Below are 21804 nucleotides of genomic sequence, written 5' to 3'. Positions count from 1 at the left end.
AGGTACTGTACATATAATTATATATTAACTTATTGTAAATTAGGTACTGTATATATAATTATATATTAACTTATTGTAACTTTGTTATAATTAAATATATAATTTCCGCCGTCTAGCGTGGCGCCACGCTACGGAGATTTTTACGCTAACTATCGTCTGTCAGTATGTAAATTAGGTACCGTAAGTCTAATACAGTACTGTAATTTTATACATTTCTTGTGAAAGAAACATTTCTTATTCAACGGCGATTAAAATTATTTATATTAATGATGTCTCCGAAGTTCTACGAAGTTTTCACAGAAAAATAAGTTGTTAGAAATCGGCCGCTCTTTGCTGAGCTGTTCCGCGACGAAAACAATGTTGAGCAATGGCGATGTCGAATGGTGACACTCGGTAAGTAATCCTACAATTTTTTATTTATAGCGTAGTTTATACGGATTATTTCCAAAAAAAATATACGTATTTTGGAAATGTTGAGTCGTATTAGTCTAGAATCGATTAATTTTATGGAAGATAATCTTTCAAACAGCCGTAGTCCGTAAACTTGACACGTGTCGGGTTGTGATTGTAAGGATTCGTAAGAAATCGGGTTCCTAAAGAATGGAACGTATCTCTATCTTATAGGGGGGTCGACTGTATGTAATAGAGGGAAAGTATGGCGATCAGCCAAAAATAACACCAAGATTTTTACATTTTTGGACTCGGAGTACCTTGAAACATCGAGAAATGCAATAATAATAAATAATAATCAGGTATTTTCCTGTACGTATGGATGTTAGTGAGTATGGGAGACACGACTTTTTTCACCTTTTTTGAGGCTTAATAACTGCTGTATTTTTGTAGAAAATTTCTGAAATTATTCAGGGAGGTTTGTGTATTAGGAAGATTGATACTATTAAATTTTGATGGTTAAAGATCGACGGAGGGAGATAGAGGGGGTCGTGTGTCATATCGCGAGTACGGTCGGACTTAATGACAATTTACTCGTTATTAGCATTTATAATTTTTTACAAAACCCATTCCTGCTTTCAGAATTAAGCCTTTTGCCATTTTATAATAATTAAAAATATAAAAATGTTTTAAATAAAATATCATAACAGATGGCGCTACACACGCAGTTTTAAATGTTGCCGGAAAAGTGAAGCAATTCATTGCTGGAAAATTTTTTTTACAAGAAACCGATTCCGGAGGAAATTTTAATCAATTAATGCTAATATGTAGTATGTTAACATTGTTAACGTGACGGAAATATTTTTCTTTTGATAATTATAACAAGTTTCTTGAGAAATGTGCTAGAACGAACGGCAACGACTATAAAAAATGAGTGCATTTATTAGTCTCTGTAGTAACTTTCTACGCTAGTATTTTATGAGTCGCTTGATAAATTTCATACAGAGAAAATGTGTTATATTTTTGGGTTTATATCTCCGTCACCGTGTGATTTTTAATACAACTCACCGTTTTTATACTAAATGAAACGATAAGTAATGACTATTTTTTTATAAAAGAAAAAACAGTTGGATTAAATAAATTTAAAAGAGAAATAGTAAGGCGGCAACTGTTCCATTGATCCTAGTTTTTCTTTATTATATTTTATATCTTTTTTAAATCTTTCAAATCTACCATTTTCAACTGATAACATCTTCAAAAACTCATAATCTAAAAATTATTCGAGAAAAATTCGAGCGTGTCTAGTTATGTAAAATAACAGCGGCATATATAATCATTCGTACATGTAAGGTAGAGGAAGAGTCGAGTGTTACAAGTTAAATTATTTCGTAACACCCGTAAATTCTAATCAGTTCGCACACCTAAATATAATCTTNAAATACGAAAAAATTGATTTAAATCTTAAAATTTTGAGATTTGAAAAAAATCTTAAAAATCGAGTAAAATTAAAGATATTTTTACTCGAACAGCGCTTTTATTACTAGCTTAATATAAGGAAATGAGTGCTGAGTATATTAAAAGTTTCCTTTCCTGTTTAGCAATATAATGAAAAGAAGAAAGCAGTTTTACAGGAGTCCTTCCATAAGTATATAGAAACTGTTTGCTCAGATTTCTTGATTAAAAAACTTGGTATCATTCATAAAACTAGATTTTTATATACCAAAATAAATGCTCGTTTAAAATATTATTCACGTCAGTTAATTAATTAATACTTGATAAATTTATTTATTTATTAGTACATGTAAGGTAGAGGAAGAGTCGAGTGTTACAAGTTAAATTATTTCGTAACACCCGTAAATTCTAATCAGTTCGCACACCTAAATATAATCTTTAATTCTTTTTTTGGTAAGACTTTAAATATTTTTTTACAGAATTCTTTAATTTATCTAATTTAAAATCAATCATTTAAATAAAAAATAACAAATTTGTTTTCTCTTAAAGATTACTTTTAAAAAAAATTACTTAATATATATTTGAAATTTGATGTGTTTCGGATATTTTTATGTTAATACTTTCAAAGAGTAAACGTAAATCAAAAGTTTTTCCTGTTATCGTTTGATTGATTACTTTGGACAGTTTTTTAAAAAAGTTGTATTTACCGATGACAAGGTATTTTTTTATATTTTTTTTCGTAAACGTGTATAAGAATATATTGTTAAAAATTGTATGTTTCGACGTTACACAACTTATCAATAAAATCAAGTATTTTGCCGTTGCTGCACGTAGAAAAGGAACAATCACTCATCGGAGAATTGTCTCTTATTTCAAGTTTTTCTCTAAGTTTTTGACTTATTTGGTCGAATCTTATAAGTCGTTGTTAACTTTGAGTTCTAAAAAAAATAATAAAAGTTTTCTCATTATTTCTAACGATTCTAATCACATAGAATTTGTACGAATTATCAATAATATCCAGTTTTACACGTGTAATGTTACTTTATTAATATTTATCTCGTCGAAATGTCTGTTTGATGAGCTAAGAATTTAATTAGCAATGTGAAAAATTTAGTTTATTCTGTGAAGAAATTTGATATTTTCTAAGGAATCTTTCAATAATATTAAAATGAATTTTAAAGATTATGTTTAATAATTATTATATAAGCTAATATAAATTATTGGAAATTTAATATTATTAAATAAATTTCACAAACTTGTTTCAATATAAATAATGCAATAAAATAAATGTTTATAAATAAAAAGTTAAAATAAAATATTCGTTATAATTATATTCATTTATTGAATTTATAATAATTCAAATATACTTTAAAAATAATTTGAAACGAAACAAAAATAATAAATATTTAAATATATTTTTTGCTTAATTTTTCAATAACATTTTAAATTATTTGATACATAATTTTATTATTTAATAAACTAATATTTTATATTAAAATTATTTTCTACAAAAATATAATAGATAATTAATTAATTTTATTAGTAGAAAGTTTTAACATACTTTGTTTAGTTAAATACAAAATATAATATTATTTACTTANTCAACTGTGGATAAAAGTCGCAATCGAATGTTTTGACATCAACGGTAGATTGGTCGGAAAACTTCTGATTAATTTCACCACAGAATATTTCAGAAAATGACAATTACTTAAAAATTTCCTCGAAATTTTGCACGCATTTTAAGCGAAAATAAATTAATAAAAAGGTTGGAAACACGAGGAAATTCAATAATAGTGAATTATTCGTCGCTTACGTCATTGTCGGCTTTTATTAACTCTACAGTAAATTTCCTCATTTGTTACATTAAACAACAGTTTTATGAATTATAAAAGCTTTATTAAGTCATTAAATCTTAGAGTTCGGACATTTCTCTTTGGCAAATTTGGCATTAAAACTCGCTTAAATCATCCAACTTTTGTTTTATACAAAAAATTAAATAGAATAAGATGGAGTCGAATAAAAAGATAATTTTTCGATCAGGAATGACGTCACGGCTGTATATTTTAGATGCGACGGAAGTAAAGACTTACTATGGAGAGTGGCTCCTCCCCTATGGTGCTGGAATGGCCCGTCCCGTCCGTATTAGTCGAGGCAGCAGCTGGTCGGAGGGACAGACAGCGACACCTTGTGGTCGGAGACGTCTCCAGGGAAAAGTTTCTAGGAAAGTAAGTAGGACTGTACTTTACACCTATTTTTTGTCCGTTTAATTCCTCCGACAACTTTCTTTTTATGCAAACGTAATTTGATTAATTTAATAAATTACACGTTCCAATTTTGCACGTATAACTTAAATTAATGTGGAAATGAACTAATTAATTTAACATTTTCTATTTCATTATTAGTAAAATGTATGAGCTTTGTGTAATATTTTATTTTCCTTATTTAAGAAGAAATCTTTATTATTTTTGACAAATTTTTAAATAAAATTTGATAAAGTGCCAAATGTGACTTTCCCCCTTTTTTAAATTTAGTTTTATTTATTTTTTCGACTTTATCAACAGATGAAATTATTTTTTCTCGTGCTAATGAACCCTTTTCATCTGTCAAGTTCACCAGTAAACCAAATGAATGTTGGATTTTCAGATTAATCGCGATAAATTTAATGGTATGAAGAAGCACAAAAGTTAAAATGAGATCGAAAACGTACGAATTTCTAATTTATTTAGCATGCATCATTAAAACTAACGAACTAAAATGTTTTATTGTGTAATTCACCAATTTAAAAAAACCCAATAAAAAATTATAAATATAAATTTTATGTAAATTTTTTATTTTTTTTTAATCGTAAAATCGATTTAGTTCTATAAATCGTCGAGAGATGGCAATACACGCATATATAGTATATATTTCGATTACGAACTGTAAAATTACAATTGGTCAATTAAATCTTCCATTAGTTACCTTCGCAATAACATTAATAAATAATTAACACCGGGATGGCTTAATGGAACCAGGACGTCTTTAACAGTCTCACGACTTCCGGTATACAAATGGAAGGAAAATGTAACCATTCAAATATATATTATCAAAAAGATGGAGAAAAATAATACTTTTAGGTAATTAAAATTATTTTTAAATGGCGCGGAGTGTTTTAATAAAGAGAATTTATATAAAATATTTCATTAAAATTCTAATTAACTCTAACCCAATCATTCAATTTTTGCGGCCTTTTTTTTCAATTAAGACTGTTGTTTGTAACTATTAATACTACCATTTATTTAATTAGCATCGGATTATATACGTATTTATCGTGTTTAAATTAAGTGTGGATCGTAATTAATATATAATTAATTAAGGTATAATTTATTATTTCGGAAGCACTTACAACATTAAGCGTTTTTTAAAAAGTTGTTTCTAATGTTTTAAAAGAATTCAATGGTTACAATAGCCGAAAGGTCATTCTTATATTTTAGAAGGTGCATTAATCTTCTTCGACTCGTTACCTGAGAAACATGCATCTATTCTCATTCGGAAAGTATTTTTAGCAGAATTCTCCCAAACTATACATTTATAATGGTTTGGAAAACCTTCCACTTAAAATAATTGCTGGAATTTTTCAGATCGTAGTTAAAATTTATATATATTTAATTTTATTTATTTTTTAATTATTATTAAAGGCAAGTAGGAATTTAATTATTCGGTTTAATGTTACAAAATCGATTAAAGATTATAATTAGATATTCTATTCCAATTCCTAAAATAGCTTTGCTATTAAAATAGTGGAGAAGAGAGCATTGAGAATTATTTATTTGAAGCATCGACTTTCTTCCAAATATCCATTTACAACTGTCAAAATTTTATGAATGCATCCTCCGTGCTAGGAATTATCAAAATTTTATCGATTCGTGTCAACATTGCTATACAAATCGATCAAAATTACGTTCGAAGACAATCTACTAGTAAATTTATCAAAATTAATAAAGTCATTTTCTCATTGCTCGTCTCTCTAAATATTTTATTTATTCTCCCACGGAAAATGGTCGTGAGTGTGGGTAGAACAGGCCACCGGGTTATCCCACGTTCCTCACCCACCATTAGCTAAAGGTTATCTTCAACTGTGGATAAAAGTCGCAATCGAATGTTTTGACATCAACGGTAGATTGGTCGGAAAACTTCTGATTAATTTCACCACAGAATATTTCAGAAAATGACAATTACTTAAAAATTTCCTCGAAATTTTGCACGCATTTTAAGCGAAAATAAATTAATAAAAAGGTTGGAAACACGAGGAAATTCGATAATAGTGAATTATTCGTCGCTTACGTCATTGTCGGCTTTTATTAACTCTACAGTAAATTTCCTCATTTGTTACATTAAACAACAGTTTTATGAATTATAAAAGCTTTATTAAGTCATTAAATCTTAGAGTTCGGACATTTCTCTTTGGCAAATTTGGCATTAAAACTCGCTTAAATCATCCAACTTTTGTTTTATACAAAAAATTAAATAGAATAAGATGGAGTCGAATAAAAAGATAATTTTTCGATCAGGAATGACGTCACGGCTGTATATTTTAGATGCGACGGAAGTAAAGACTTACTATGGAGAGTGGCTCCTCCCCTATGGTGCTGGAATGGCCCGTCCCGTCCGTATTAGTCGAGGCAGCAGCTGGTCGGAGGGACAGACAGCGACACCTTGTGGTCGGAGACGTCTCCAGGGAAAAGTTTCTAGGAAAGTAAGTAGGACTGTACTTTACACCTATTTTTTGTCCGTTTAATTCCTCCGACAACTTTCTTTTTATGCAAACGTAATTTGATTAATTTAATAAATTACACGTTCCAATTTTGCACGTATAACTTAAATTAATGTGGAATAAGTAAACTTCTTTTTATAATTTTAATTAGTTAACTTAGAAAGGTAATAATTTTCTTCTATCGAGGGATGATTATATTATAGTTTATGTCTTTACCATAACTCCTGTAGTACATTTTCTTTCACATTTTTATTTTCAATTTAAAGTGTCATTAAGAATTCGTTCTATAAAGTTGAATCGAAGCCTCGAAACGCACCGCACTATTTCTAAATTGTTTTTTTTTTATTAATCAGTAACAAAAAGAATATTGATGAGTGAGGAGAAACACGTGATCGCCACACCTCCTTAGTAGAGTACATTTTTTTTTATTTTGTTCAGATCGATGGCGATTATCTGCATAATCGAATCACATCTTATCATCCGAAACTGCCATTTTTTTTTTCTATTTCTTCGAGTAAAAAAGTGAATGCGCACGTGCTTTTTATAAATGCCGAAATTTATATTCTCTCAAAAATTTCTTTAATCGATATTTAAAGAAATTTTACTATTACTTGGAAGATTTTGATGAAAATGAATATTTATTCTTTGAATATAAGGGATGCTTTATCATTTTACGGACTATAAAGGAGAATTTAGGAGAAAATGATTTAATGTAGGACTGTGGAATCCTCTTTGACAATATTAATTTTCGGCTTTCCGGCCTCTGTAAACAACTAAAAGAGCAAATGAGTATTTCAGAATTAATGAAACTGTAGTCGAGGAGAGAACTCCTCATCGATCGATCCCATTCTTTTAAAATTCAAAATTAGAAACAAAGAAGATTTAAACTGTTCGTTAGGTAAGTTGGATCGCTCAGACACAAGCATTGTCGTTCAATCTGCGATTCGGTTTGTTCTTCCTCAGTAACGTAACTGTCATTGGAAACGAGTGGCTTGTCAATTTCGTACAACTGTTAATGACTCCATTAGTTTCTAACACCGACCTGTTAATGGCTCCTTTCTTCAAACCTTCGCAATCTTCGCCTTCAGTATTCACTAACTCCTTCTCTCCAATTATTCTCAGTTTTTTTTTCCTTCTTTTTACGGTTAAACTGCGACTTAATCATTTTTACGAGTTTCTCATATTACTAGATCTATTTTAATGTTCGAGTCGAGGACAAAATGAACTAGACATACGCCATTCGGGAGTATTTTCTATTCCAAGTTATTTTTTTTAATATACATTTTTTACTTAAATAACTAAAGCAAAAAAAAAAACAGTATTACGAATGAAAATTAATCCAGTAAGGATTTCTTGTAACAATAGTCATAAATAGTTGTAGTGTAGAATAAGTATTTATGCACCAGTTATTCTTTTCCCGCTCTGAATAATGATTAGTCGTGCTAGCAATCAAGCGTATTATGCTTCTTGGATAATAGAAACTGTGAATTGTATACGAAGTAATTTTCTCTAGCAAGCTAGCGACAAACATCATTCGAAGCCCTACTCAAACTTAATTACGACAACGTCCATTTGGCATGCAGATATCTGCCGTTTGTTAAAGCATCTGTCGACAAAGACAAGTTTGGAAACATTAAAATTATTTACACTTTAAATGCCTGATAAGGTACAAATCTCGAAGGGAATTTATAATTCGGTGACTGTCTAACGTTCAAAGTAACGTCTTTGACATCGCTAATTTAATTTTTAACATAAAAGATCGACTTTAGCGCACAAGAGTAATTCCGAATTGTTTGGATGCGAGTATTTATTGTTCCGGACACTCTTTTTGATAGGAATTTCCGATCGAAAATATAATTTTGACGAGAATACAATCGACAGATGATAGAGTCCCAGTGGAAGTGAGTCACAATACCAATGTAACCTAACCTGAAAAAATTGAAAGTTTTTTAACTTTTTGTTTGTCTATTTTTTTCCTGTTGAGAACTCCAGTCATCAACTATTCCCTGTAGGTATCATATCTATAAGTATGAAAGAACTGAGGTGCTTCTGGCTCATTGTGTACAAAATTGATAAGGAAAATTGCCCAGAGATGAATCTATCCTTATGCAATAGCCTGCATACAGTGCAGAATATAAATTAGTTACTTTTTTATTGAGCAAATCTGTGAATACTTGCATTTTTCTAATACTACAATTATTGGTTTCATTTTTTCCTTAGAAATGATAAGAATGAAATTAAATTGTAGATTCTTCAACGCTCCAGACAAATGCTTTTCCCCCGGAAGAAAATGAAACGGATTAAGTAATTTTGGTTTATTTCATTTTATTTAATTACTGTCTTCACTGCTATACACGATTGATGTCATTTCTGTTTTATTATATTAAATTTTTCAACAATTTCAATATTAGCGACAGCAATATCAGTGCATTAAAGAAATAAATGGACAAAAGATCGTGTTTAAAGACTTCTTGATATTAATGCCCGCACTTAATCACATAAAAGGTCTTTGACTACATATGGCTAGGGTGGTACTCTTATATTAACAATTCAAGCGAGAAAAAGTGGCAGATGAAACCACGTTAGTAAAATGCAATTCGGCCAACTCTCGGCCATGTCAAATTTCAAAAAATTCTCATCAATTGTTGAAAAATTCGATCGTAGTAGAGAGTCGACTTTCGAAGATTACTTTATATATAAACCTGTTTATAAACCCATTATAAAATATACGTAAAAAATTATAACACTGTTAACCATAATTATTTGATAAGAGACAAAATTGTAATAGTTATGGAGAAAACTTAAAATACTTTTTAAAAAATTGCAAGATCATTTAGATGTTGATTGTTCTTAATAAAACAATTACAACACGGACAAACAATCCCTTTCGGGTTATTTTGTCATCTTAATTGACATCTTTATTATTATGGATTGCTAATTAATCAAATCGTTTCTTCTGTGTGGAGTGAGAATGAAATTATTTTTCGTTGAGAATGATTTGTAGACAGAGACGTTAATTGAATTAATACGAGACTAGAACACCAAGTAATTTCTAAGCATTAATCTGTAATTTTATAGCCATTCGGTACAGAATGTCAAAATAAAATAAACAAACTTTCATTTCTCCATCAAGTAAACTTTTAAGGAATCATTCACCGTTTGAATATCAAAGAAGAATCTTGATTCTAGCGAAATTATACATGTAATAAATTTATTGTCTTTTAATAAACCTGTAAAATTTTCTGCGCCGTGTTTAGTTTAGTTACTAGAAAGAAAAATAATGCATTTTCCATCTGAAATTCTATCAATAGTTCGAAAGGATCTAGACCTGTATAGTTATTTTTTTCTACAATAATAAAAAATTTTTCGAACAAGTACAATTAAAACATTTAAAGAACTAATTAAAATTTAAATTAAAAAAATCAGAAAAAGGCAATTAGCATTTTAATCGATAAGTTGCATCGATAATGTAATCTTTCAAGAAATAATTAAATAATTTTCTATGAAGTAATATTTTTATTATGAAATTAGTCGATTTTTAAATTCAGATTGGAGTAATTTTAAATTGATAAAATAATATTTGAAGATTAATATAATACGGCCGATCGAAGTCTGACAAAATTCAAATAATTTTAGATGAAAGAATATTAAGAATTCTAATATTTAATCAAATTATTATTTACATTTGACAATTTAAGTAAGGGTTGTCGAATCATTATAAGTTTAACAAAGAATGGATAATTTAAGAGTTACGTTATCATTTTACGTAAATTGTAAAATTAAGCGGACAGAATCGAATTACCTAATCTATTTTAAATTATAATTTTTCAATATTTTTGTTTATCAGACTTGACGTCATTTGTGTGTATGTAGCACGTGTTGCTAGGCAATCCGGTTTTAGTGACTTTCGTAATATTGAATTTGCTCTCTTCTTTCTTTGTACAATTACTACATTTCCTTAACATTCCATTAAATAAAGTAACCACGAATTATCGTTTTTCGTAATACATTAATCGATTACTTTCACACGTTTCCTACATATACAGCCCTATAACAAATTAAAGTTATTGAATTTTGTTTTATTTTCATTAAATATGCATTCAATTTAAACGTAAAATTTGAGTTTGTATATATATATATATATCGTTTAATGCATTAATAATAATAATTAAAATAAACTTTGTATTTATTGTGTAGAAATTGGAAAAAATTACTGTTTAAAATAACGTAATCCATACACTTCTATATTTAAATTGATATAATGTATTTTATTATCAAATCTGATTATCTTAAAACACTATTCGAAAGTGAATTGAGTAGTTTCTGCTGTATTATCAGATAATAAACAAGTTTGAAGCTCTGGTAAAATGTTTTCCTTAAGATAAAACCAAGAACAAATTCTTTATGACCAAATTTTCGGAAAATGTCGTTCATTGCCAGTTTCAGATTTAAGAATTTTATGATCCTTCTAGAGAATATTTCTTTTTTATTTTATTTCTTTTGAAAATTTCGAAAATACTTAAGCTTAGGAATCGTTATTTGGACAAACGATCGCAAACAGATTTGTAAGGACAATACTTTAAAATTCAGTCTAAATCTGTTTTCGGAATCGCGGCATCTATAATAATCCTGGAAAATATATATATAAAAAAAATCCCTTTTAGAAAGAAGAAAGTTTTTTCGTCCCACTTCGATTTTGCTGCCTTATCGAATACTTCGTGACCAACAGGACAACACACTATCTATGAGAGTGTTCGAGTGGAATAAAGCAGTACGACGTAAACTTTTTCCTTCTTTAATTATCATTGCAGAAATGTTTGGATAGATTTTTCTTTATCGAATAATTCGGTAAATCAAAATATCGATAAAAATCACACGAATAGTTACTTTAGTTAACTTAAAAAAGAAAAAAAATTCTACAACAGATGACTTAAGAACTTTTCTGTGTTGAAGGTTAGTCACGCTTTTTGCATTCTTGCCCGTATCACTCATGCTGAGAGATTTATGACATCCTCTCTTGCAGATTAAAGAAGAGGTTTTTCCTCTTCTATAACTGAAAACTTAGAATTTAATTTAATTCTTGTATCGAAAAAACTTTCTTCTAATCTGGCAGCGTTATATTTTTTTTATCAGATTAAATCAAATTTAGAAAAAAAATCTTTCAAAGTGATTATCGAATGGTAATCCTTTTCGTTTTTATCCTTTGAAATCTGAGGTTACCAAATATTTCACAACAAATGACGTCATAGATCAAAAAGTGAAATTCTTTTGTAACTGGAGCTTTTATAAATCTTCTAGATAAAATTTTATGAATAACATCTGAGGTCAAAAATATTATTTATTTTCTCTATATTTAGAGTAGTTTTTTTTATTTATTTCTATTAAATAAATATTTAATTTTATCATTTCTTAATGCAAAGTAAGCTCGAATATTAAATACCTTTCGACATATTTTAATTTTTAATTAATGTTTTACCGTAATCGCATGCTAAAGTATAATTTTCGTAATAAAAATAGCTTCGTAATAGAGGAATTTTTCACCAATCGTTCACTAACGTGGATCTATGATCATTCGCATTTCTACAATCGATTCCGAATCAATTAAGCTATTTAAATTTATACCAGAAACTCTCAATTAATCTTAGTCAAGGAAGGATATCAAATATTAATTAGTTTTTATGCCGTTCGATATATCCGATATCAAAATTTCCTAGAATTTAAATGATTTTTAGTTTTATAAAAATCGAAAAAATTGGTAAAAGTATTGAAAACTTTTCATAATTTCGATAGCCTTCTAAAACATTTTTCCATTAAAGAATAGGCCGATCGGTTAATTTTATATTAAGTTAAAGTTTTATGAATTAAATTAAATTATTAGATGATTAAAAATAAGATTTAAAATTTTCAATATATGTATATTTTTTTAAAATAAATAAACTTAAAATAAGTGTATAGGCAGCCTGTGTAATATACACAAAGATAAGAGTGAAGACTGGTTATTGCACATTTATCACATTCTCGTAAAGGTGTTACGTCACAATACCGGACGAAATCCGTCGTACGACTTTTCTTCTCTGTTGTATCTCTCCCATGCACGGCACTCTGTAACTATCAATATTTGGCCATATTCCAGATCGCTCCCACCTGTTCAAAGCGCATATCTAACAATTCTTGGTGTTTTGTTCGCTTCGATATCGCTACGACGTCATCTCTTCGCTCGTCGTCACTCCCGAAATATAAAATCGAACGGCGTGATTAATAGGAGTTTGTAAACAATTAAATTTCTGTGTATTTTTTTGAACGGTTTCCGTTTTACGATTCGGGTTCTATCCACGCCAAAGTTGGAGCCATAACTGCGAGTATTTCCGAGCTGAAGAAGAATCGTCTCGACACTTTACTCTAACATTTGGACATTAAAAGTTATCTCCGGAAATAGGGTTGTAAAGTTTGGTTTGATGCGATCCGATAGAAAATCGATTCGGGCACCGTAGAGATTAAAAAGCAAGAAAATGTACTCGCTATTTTTTTTCCATTCTCCATTTATCGAATTACTAAAACTAGATTTTTAACTTGTTTAACTCATTAGTACGTTTCTTTAAATCGTTTGTCTGCCATCTTTTTATTTTCTTAAATAAAATTGCTTTTATTAAATTTTGTCATCGGGATTTCCTGTAAAAATTTCAGGATATTTTATGTTGTTTGTTCATATTTAACTGGAGAGCAATAAAAGTGAGAGACATATGGAACACTCGTAAAATTGTTATTTCAAAATTATTGGTTTCACGTGTGAAACAAGGACATTCTTTCTCTTCTGAGAGATAAGTAATTTTTGTTAGAAAATTGAATTCCCATAAATAATGTAGATGGCATCGTTAATATTGTTGTTACGCTAAAATAGGTGGAAATGAGTTAGTTTCGTCCATGTATTAAAGAAGAGTTCTTCGGAAGCTGCTTCGGGCGGAATGCTTGAGGTGGAAAATCGCCTTTTTTTTATATTTATTTTTTTATTTTTCTTTAGTTGATCACGGATGTTGTTTCGAAATTATTCTTCCTTTCTGTTTTTATCGTTACGTGATAGAAATTTCCAATGAAACTGGAAATTAAGTCGAATTTAATTATAATCCGGTCAGTTTTTTTAACATAACGAATCACACTGATAAATGAATTTTTAAATGCAGCTACTTAAGTTTATGCAATTAAAAGTTTTAATTATTACATTTTTGTTTGAAAGTTTAATATAGACAAATAGTTAAGATTCTTTTAAATTTTAGAATTAACAAATTTTTATTAAAATTCACTTTTTAATTTAATTTCATCATTTTAACTAAAGTCTTTATATCGTATTTATAGCTATTATTCATGATATTCATAAATCATTTTGTTTACATAATATAGGCTATATTTATATATAAATGACCGAGAATGAATTAATTAAAATTTTTTCTTACTTTATAGCAAATAAAAGATGAATACAAACAAAGTTACGTGGTTGTCTCGATGCTATTAAGTAATAATCTTTTGATTATTACTTAATAGCGTATTTATTTATAGAAAGAATTGTTTTGTTACAAATAATGATGTTGAAGTTAAATCAGATAGTTTCTATCTTTTCTAAGAATTATTTCGCTATCAATTATTGGGAGCAGCCGGAAGATAAAAGAATTTTAAATGTCAAGAGACGTAGTCAAATTTTAAATACCTTCATCTTCAGAAAATTTTAGACGAAAATAAAATAACGGATGTAATTTTATCGCTTTGTGTATTTTTTACCTCCTGTATTCATTACTTCGCGAAAGTTAGATGAATTAAACGAGATATGAACGATCTAAATCAGTCTTTCCCAAAGTTTGTAGTTAGAAGTCTGTAGTTTACAGTAATTTTCCTTAACACTCATTCGAAATGATAATTTCCATCATAACTATCATCTTACAAAGCTCATGATAATTGTGAAATATTATGTAATAAGATATTTCATTTAAATTATAATAATAATAATAAAGTTTTAGATCATCAAATTTCTTATTTTGTAATGTATTTAAAAATTTTTCATAGATCGGTATCGAATTTCAGCCATATTTTAAGAAACTCAGATCTAAAGCATATACATATAACAATTATAACACAGAAAAGACAATCGAAGTAATAAATTTAGTATTTTTATCAATTAATAGATTGAATGAATCACATAACTTTGATTCACTTTTAGACACGTAGTTAAAGAAATTAGAAGTCTTTCGTAGTTCATTAATCGCTTCTGAGGTATTTTTAAACAGAGAGAAATGAAAGTAAATAGCAGGATGACACGAATGGAATTCAGTTGCATTCCCATTTAAGAAAGGAATTTCTATTCTTTTGCATCAATTCGGAAATAATCACCCGAATTATTTTAAAAACTTTCCTTCAATATCACCGGTTTGAACAACTGTATTCGTATCGATCACGTCTTTTCACCATTTCTGATATCTCTGAATCTGTAAGAGAATCGATACGTGTAAAATCGCATATTTTAGCTTTTGAATAATTCGAAATAGTCTCCTTTCTTCTGAATTTATATTTTATGTAGAATATTCCTACTTTATTTAAAGGTTAAACATCTTTTATAAGAGTACGCTGCTCATTCTTAATGAATATTTTTATCTTTTTATTGCTTTATCGATATGCTAATTTCTTTTCAAAAATAAATTATCTATTTGCTTCGGAGCGTAATTTAGTTTAGATTAAAGATATATTCATTTAAATTTTCAGTATTTACGAAAAAAACATTGAATTCTATAATAAAATACTAAATGATTAAATTCGTTCTTTGAATTTGTATTTCAGTCATTTCGTTAAAATATGAAATTTTAAAATATATTTAATAATTTAAAATTATTAATAACTGAAGGAAAGTAGCATTGGGTCTAATGTATAAATATTGGCGGGGATATATATAATACTATACTTAATTTGTAGTATAGAATAAAATAAAAATACGTTGGTCGGGGGGCAATTTGTCGATACAAATATATTGGGGTGGATACGTCTCCTCTGTCTCATGTGGATTGACCTCCGTAGAAAGTAGTATATTTAGGAATTTCACATTAAAGTAGTGACGAAAAGAAAACGGTGTGAAGTTTAAAATCCAACAAGAAACTATTCTTCATGACGCCAAAAATAATTGCATTAAATCTTTACGTTATTGAATGGAAAAAAAGAAAAAAAAAAGCTTCGAGATCAGATTTAATGAGGATAATGCCTTTTAACGAATACTACAATCAACGACTACGATCGGAACGAGACTTACTTTAAGCTGTAGGCAACTTTAATTAGTTGAGATACATGAAAAGCAATAGAAGCGATTGTTTGACAGTTTCAATTTACTTCGTCGTCGAATAAAATCGAATGAAAATATGAATTTAACAAACATTATTTCTATTTACAATAATGAAAAGAGAAAATGCAAGAAAGTAGGAGTATTTATAGCTTCCGAGGAGCTCGTCTTTCATCTAAGAAAATATTTCGATGTAGCTCGAGTGGATTCTCAAAGAAAATTGAATTCGAATATTTTTCGTTTCTCGTGAAAAGAACTGAAGAGAGTAAGCAGTAATGGATAGCGCATAGGTGTTTTCCCCATTTACCTCGGAACTTACATTCTTATCAAAATGGCTTGCCATACTTGTCAATAGCTTCCCGCGTCGTAAAATACAAAACATTTTCCTTTCGAAAACTGCTAGCCAATGTCTGCGATTAGGCTTCTTTACTCTATATAAAGCTAAGGAGGTAATAAAATAAACAAAATAGCTTATCTTGTAATATTTATCCAATAGTAGAAAAGATTTCTATAAATATTGTATTCGACGGCTATTTTCTTTGTTTATTATTTACTCAACTACGTAGACGTATCGTTAATTTTGTATAGAATATTCTCTATTTATTACGAAACAATTGAATAAAATTCTACTTATTGTGATTAAATTATAATTTTTATTAATGTTTTTTTACAGAATAATTAGAAATAAAGTACTATTCGAACAGTAGCGCGTCATCCTATGCAGAAAAAGGATAATTGCCCGAGGAACCCACTAAAAAAGGCCCCAAACCAATCTTTTATAAACTCATTATTGTAGTAAGAATATCGAAATTTAAATTTGGAGTTTTCTTGGGGGGATTCCCTCGTAGAAGAATGTTTGAAGTCAAAACTGTATATTGGACCCCTCTAATTCAAATATGCCTGGATCCCTATAAAGCAATAACGCGCCACTGTATTCGAATAATCTTTAGATATTCAAAGTTTCGTCTACTCCATAAAATCGATGTCATAAAGTTATATTTCTACCGAAACGACTTTCTAGAATGTAAGAGACTAAAAATAGAATTTTGTTTGCCGAAGACTTAGTATTGTTTATAAAATAACTTAAACTGTAAAAAATCGAAATATTTATGTCGTTAGAATTTAAAACTAGAAGGAAATAGTAGAGAGTGTAATTGTTCGTTTGAATATCGATCGTAAAATAGTGGAGGAAAGTATTCCGTCAAAAAATAATTCTCTTTTCTGCGCACGACAGAAAATCAATTTTGACAACTTATATTATTTATTACGAGAACTAAAACAAACTGGCTTAAAATCAGTTTCTCTTAATATACTAATTACTTAGAACAGGATTATTTTTGTTGGTAGTGAGCAATTCATTGTGTTCGACGTAGAGGAATTTACACCGACAATACTTTTAGAGACAATGCTGAGGCATTTCGGTCATCTGTGTCGACATTCTCGATAAATTTCATAAATTTATTAAAATCAATTCATAAATAGAAACGGAATATTAGACTTTTTGTAAAAATTCTCACTTTTAAAATGAATTGTAATTGTTAATTAACGAGTTTAAAGAATTATAAACTTTATACGGATGATTTTAAAGTTTAATAATAAAAAAGTGTATTAAATTAATATATTTTTAAATCGTTTATAATAACTCCTAGATTTTAATCGAGTAGCCGGATTTTTTTCCATTATTCCGTGCAATACAGTCGCTTACTTCACTAAAAAAAGAGTAGCAAACGTTATTCTTTCGGGTTGGTTGCCAAGATCCCAAATACTTAATTTGATCTGGATAATAAATTAGTTTTGAAATTTTAAGTTATGAATAAGTAATGGACTAAAATAAAAGTGAATTCCCAAAAAATAATTAAGAGAAAGTCTTTAGTGATTTTTTTTTATTTCTGTCTCTTTAATTACGAATCAAAGAGCGTTATGTCATTACACCCATTCAAATGGAAAAACCATTCTTTCATTTTTCTAGCTAATCACAATTTTTTTGTCCCCGTTCCGACAGACTTATTTTTATAGTTTTATTTCTAGAAACGTGTTCTAATTTTCCGCAAATTATCCCGTATCGAACGCTGTGGCTTTACCTCTGGTCGATTTTCGAAAAATCGCACATTTTGATTAAACGTCATCCTTTTGCTGTGGTAATATTTATTTTGATGAACAAGCGGGATGTAGTGTCGACTAGTTTTTATCTTTTCTATTCTCTTGGGTATATATATGCTCTTTTCTTTTCTCGTCTCGTAATTTAAAACTGAGGCAATTCATACTTTCGATGCGGTGATCAAAGGAGTGAGTACTGAAGATGAAACATCTCGAATGACAGGGCATGACGGGAATTCTTTACCGAGCTATCACAACAAATCGGGAGCCATATAAGGAACGTGTCACATCCTCTTTACTTTCGCCTCGTCACACCACTAGAAAAAACAAAATAAAAGACTCGAAGAATGATAAATATTATTTCGGAGATTACACATAACGGCGATTTTAAACTTTCTGAATATATTTGAAACGGAGATAGAGGTTTATCGACTAACTAATTCATAAGAAAAAATTGATAAAACACTGAAAAAATTAGTATTTCTTAATATTAAAAAAAATAATAATAATTTAAAAATTTAAATATCTTCCAACGCTTTGTAATTACTGTATTTACATACGTCGGATAAGATTTAATAAAGTTATTAATAAATGATTTAATAAATTCCGTATCTTCAATAAAGGTTGAATAGAATTTTTCTCGAATGTGTTACGGTTTGGCCTTTAACGAGAAGACATTTTATCAGTAATTAATGTGGATATCGTTGTCGTAGATGAGAGTTAAACGTCGTTCCCCGTGGTTGAAATGCGGATGTTCTCCGAAGATACCTCACACATCTTGGTAAATAAAGCGTTGCTCGTTGCCAGTCACGCTCGGTGGTCCATTGATAGACGATGACTCGTGACTGGTCACGGATATAATTACGAGAAAATATTACTATCCGGGGACGAGAATCTCCCGTTGACATTTTCTGTCTCCGTCATATTAATAAGAATATTATTTTGGTCCCCGCGGGTCTCGAAACGGAAACGAAGCTTCGGATAATATTTGCTACCATTAATAGAGATGGGAATTTTTCTACCCTATTAAAGCGCCTTGAGTGAATATTTATGTTCCAACGCTCTTCGTCCTTTAGATTTATATTTACTAATATTTTTTAATGCATATTTTGATGCCCGAAAAATCGACTTTACGTTAATATAGAACCTGTAATTGTTTTCACTTATCTTCAATCTAACATTTAAAAAAAAATTAAATTTATTGCTTTATATCGACGTTATCGCCAATAAGAAGCGACGAAAAGAGCTTCGGGCATAGTTATATATAAAAGAAATTAATTAATTTTTAGGACTCGAATGCATTTTTGGTTAATTTAGATTTTTATTAAAATGCTTTGGAATTCAATTTCGAAAAACTATTTACTTTTATTACAAAGCAGTCTCAATAATCTGAACGGAAACGTTTTGGTTAAATATAATCAAATATGATTTTATTGCTTAAAAACAGCTTTATATAATGATATGAAATGAAAAAATAAATCGAACCATTAAAATTATTACATCAAATATACTTTTAAAACGTTATAAATGAAATGCACCGCATTCAATTCGCAATTGTTATCGAAACCAATTATTGAAATCGAATTTAATAGCATTTTAGAAAAAAGAAGAGGGGGAAAAACCGATTCAAAAGATCAATAAATTCTAAAAACTCTGTGAGAAAAATTCCTTTAGTAATTAAGATGGAGGAAGAAACGCTTTGAATTTCTTAAATTATAAAAATATACTTAACAATCAATTAATTTGATCTTCCTACGGTCGTAATTGGACACTATTCTGTTTGCTCTATTATTTGAACGAACTATTGGGAAGTAAATTTAGAATTTGAATCTAATTCTGGTCTTCCTGATTTTTTTTTTTTTTTCTTATTACCTACTTCTGATCGATGTTCCTTTCTTCCTATTTTTCACTTATGCTGGTCTATTTGACTAAAGAAATAGATTTCCGATAGATTCGCTTACTTTTAGATTCTGGTTCGAATCCGTTTCGTATCATTGTAATTCGTAATGAACAGATCAGATCGGAGCTTTTGTTTCTTATCATTATTTATGTTACCCGATACCATTAGAATTCTGGCTTTTCCATAATGTTGAAAACAAAGCTAGCTACATAAATTGGGCATTATTCATGGTCTTATGCAAAGCCCAGATGTAACTTAAACATTTTTAGCATTACATTATTTTGTTACTAAATTGTAACGAACCGTACAATGTATTATTTTTTTTCCTTTTGAGTAATGCACTATTCGGAGTAGTTGACAACGAAGTTTCTGAAGTTATAATCAAGCTAGAAACTGTAGAATATGGAAAAATGTGTACAAATGAAGCATCAACCTCAGGATAATCAAAAAGCAGTAAAATTAAACAAAGACAATAACATTCGTCGAATAATTAATGACGAGTTGTAAAAGTCAAATGTTTATTGTGGTTAAAGCCGATTTATTTGGCGTTTTAATTATCTTGCTAATTCATTGTTGAGATTGATAAAAGATTCTATTACCAATAACTCTCAACACGAATGGCTTTCGACTGTTAAGTTCGACCTTAATTAAATTATTATTAATGTCGGCAGGAAGATAATAATTCGAGTAAGATATGTTTCGTTCCGATATTCAACGTAATTAATATTATTGCGTTCCTAGTTTCTGCTGCATACACTAATTAGTTTTTATGGCACAGTAAGCGTTATGAATCAGAATTTGACCGTCGGCCGAATAAGTTACTATATGTAGATTCCAGAACGTCATTACATACTTGCTCCTATCTCGATTAAAAGATTAAGTAATTGATTGGAATAACATTTATTTTCTTATTTAGAACGTCAAATATTTGTAAAATCGCACAAAAGAATCATATCTTTTAAATATTATCGATTTTCTACCAACGGATCTATTTATTTGCCTTTATAACAGTTACAAGAATAAAAGTACTGTACGTATCGAATTTTATATTAAAGCACTAGACCATTCTACATTTAGTCTTTAAAAAATACTGTCGGTGTAAACAAAATCGATTCTATCATACTCGGTGTTGCACGAATTGTTCATTCGAATAAACTGTTGCGTGTCTAGAAGATTACTTCTACCGTATACGGTCATTGGACTTCAACACAAATTTGGTCACATAATTCACAAAATTCTAAATAGGAAGGAATCCGATTAGAAATACTTTAAAAGTTGCAGTTTAATAAATAGGTTTCTGAAAATTGATGACGATTATGTAAAGTTAATTAAGTTCAAATAATTTTAATGTTAAAGTAGTAACGATTAAACTGGTTTTATTTGGTAAATAACTTACAATTTAAGCAATTTAAAAGCTTACGGATAAATAAATTGCCTCTTGAGATGTTTCGGACGTTTGCTGTAATTTTTATAGGAATAAAAGTTAAGGGATTCTTAAATGAATAGAAAATTATTTCTAAATAAAGCATATATATATATTATATATTATATATTATATATATACTTTCCGCCGTCCAGCGCCATGATAGGGAGAGTTTAGGCGAGTAAGTTGAGTTTACTATCATCTGTACAGTATGTAAATTAGGTACCTTAAGTCTAATACAGCACTAATTTTATACATTTCTTGTGAAAGAAACATTTCTCATTCAACGGCCATAAAAATTATTTCTATTAACGATGTCTCAAAGTTCAACGAAGTTTTCACAGAAAAATAACTTATCAGAAATCGCGGCCGCCGTTTGGTACGCTACTCCGCGACGAAAACAAGCTTAAGNTAATTAAAAGAATACGTCTAGTTTTCTGTTTAAAATATGTTATTTCAATATACGGTAGGTCTATTTT

The 21804-nt window shown here is 29.0% G+C and overlaps 1 protein-coding gene across 7 annotated transcripts in view; it reads left to right on the top strand.

The window, feature by feature from the left end:
* Nucleotides 1-6452: 6452 nt before the first annotated feature.
* Nucleotides 6453-21804, top strand: part of LOC111635966 (regulating synaptic membrane exocytosis protein 2-like) — a 99862-nt gene continuing 84510 nt past the window's right edge. For 4 of the 7 annotated variants that reach the window (XM_023381112.1, XM_023381113.1, XM_023381114.1 and 1 more), the window contains exon 1: nt 6454-6577. The gene's annotated coding sequence lies outside the window, so the exon portion shown is untranslated. Of the gene's footprint in view, nt 6578-21804 lie in introns of all 7 variants that reach the window. The other 3 variants (XR_002758465.1, XR_002758464.1, XR_002758466.1) reach the window with 1 other exon arrangement.

The sequence above is a fragment of the Centruroides sculpturatus genome, unplaced genomic scaffold (assembly GCF_000671375.1).
Source record: "Centruroides sculpturatus isolate CEXI.00-Female unplaced genomic scaffold, Cexi_2.0 scaffold1002, whole genome shotgun sequence".
Classification (NCBI taxonomy): Eukaryota; Metazoa; Arthropoda; class Arachnida; order Scorpiones; family Buthidae; genus Centruroides; species Centruroides sculpturatus.
The sequence above is the reverse complement of the archived record's forward strand: the minus strand, read 5'-3'. Positions and strand labels throughout refer to the sequence as shown.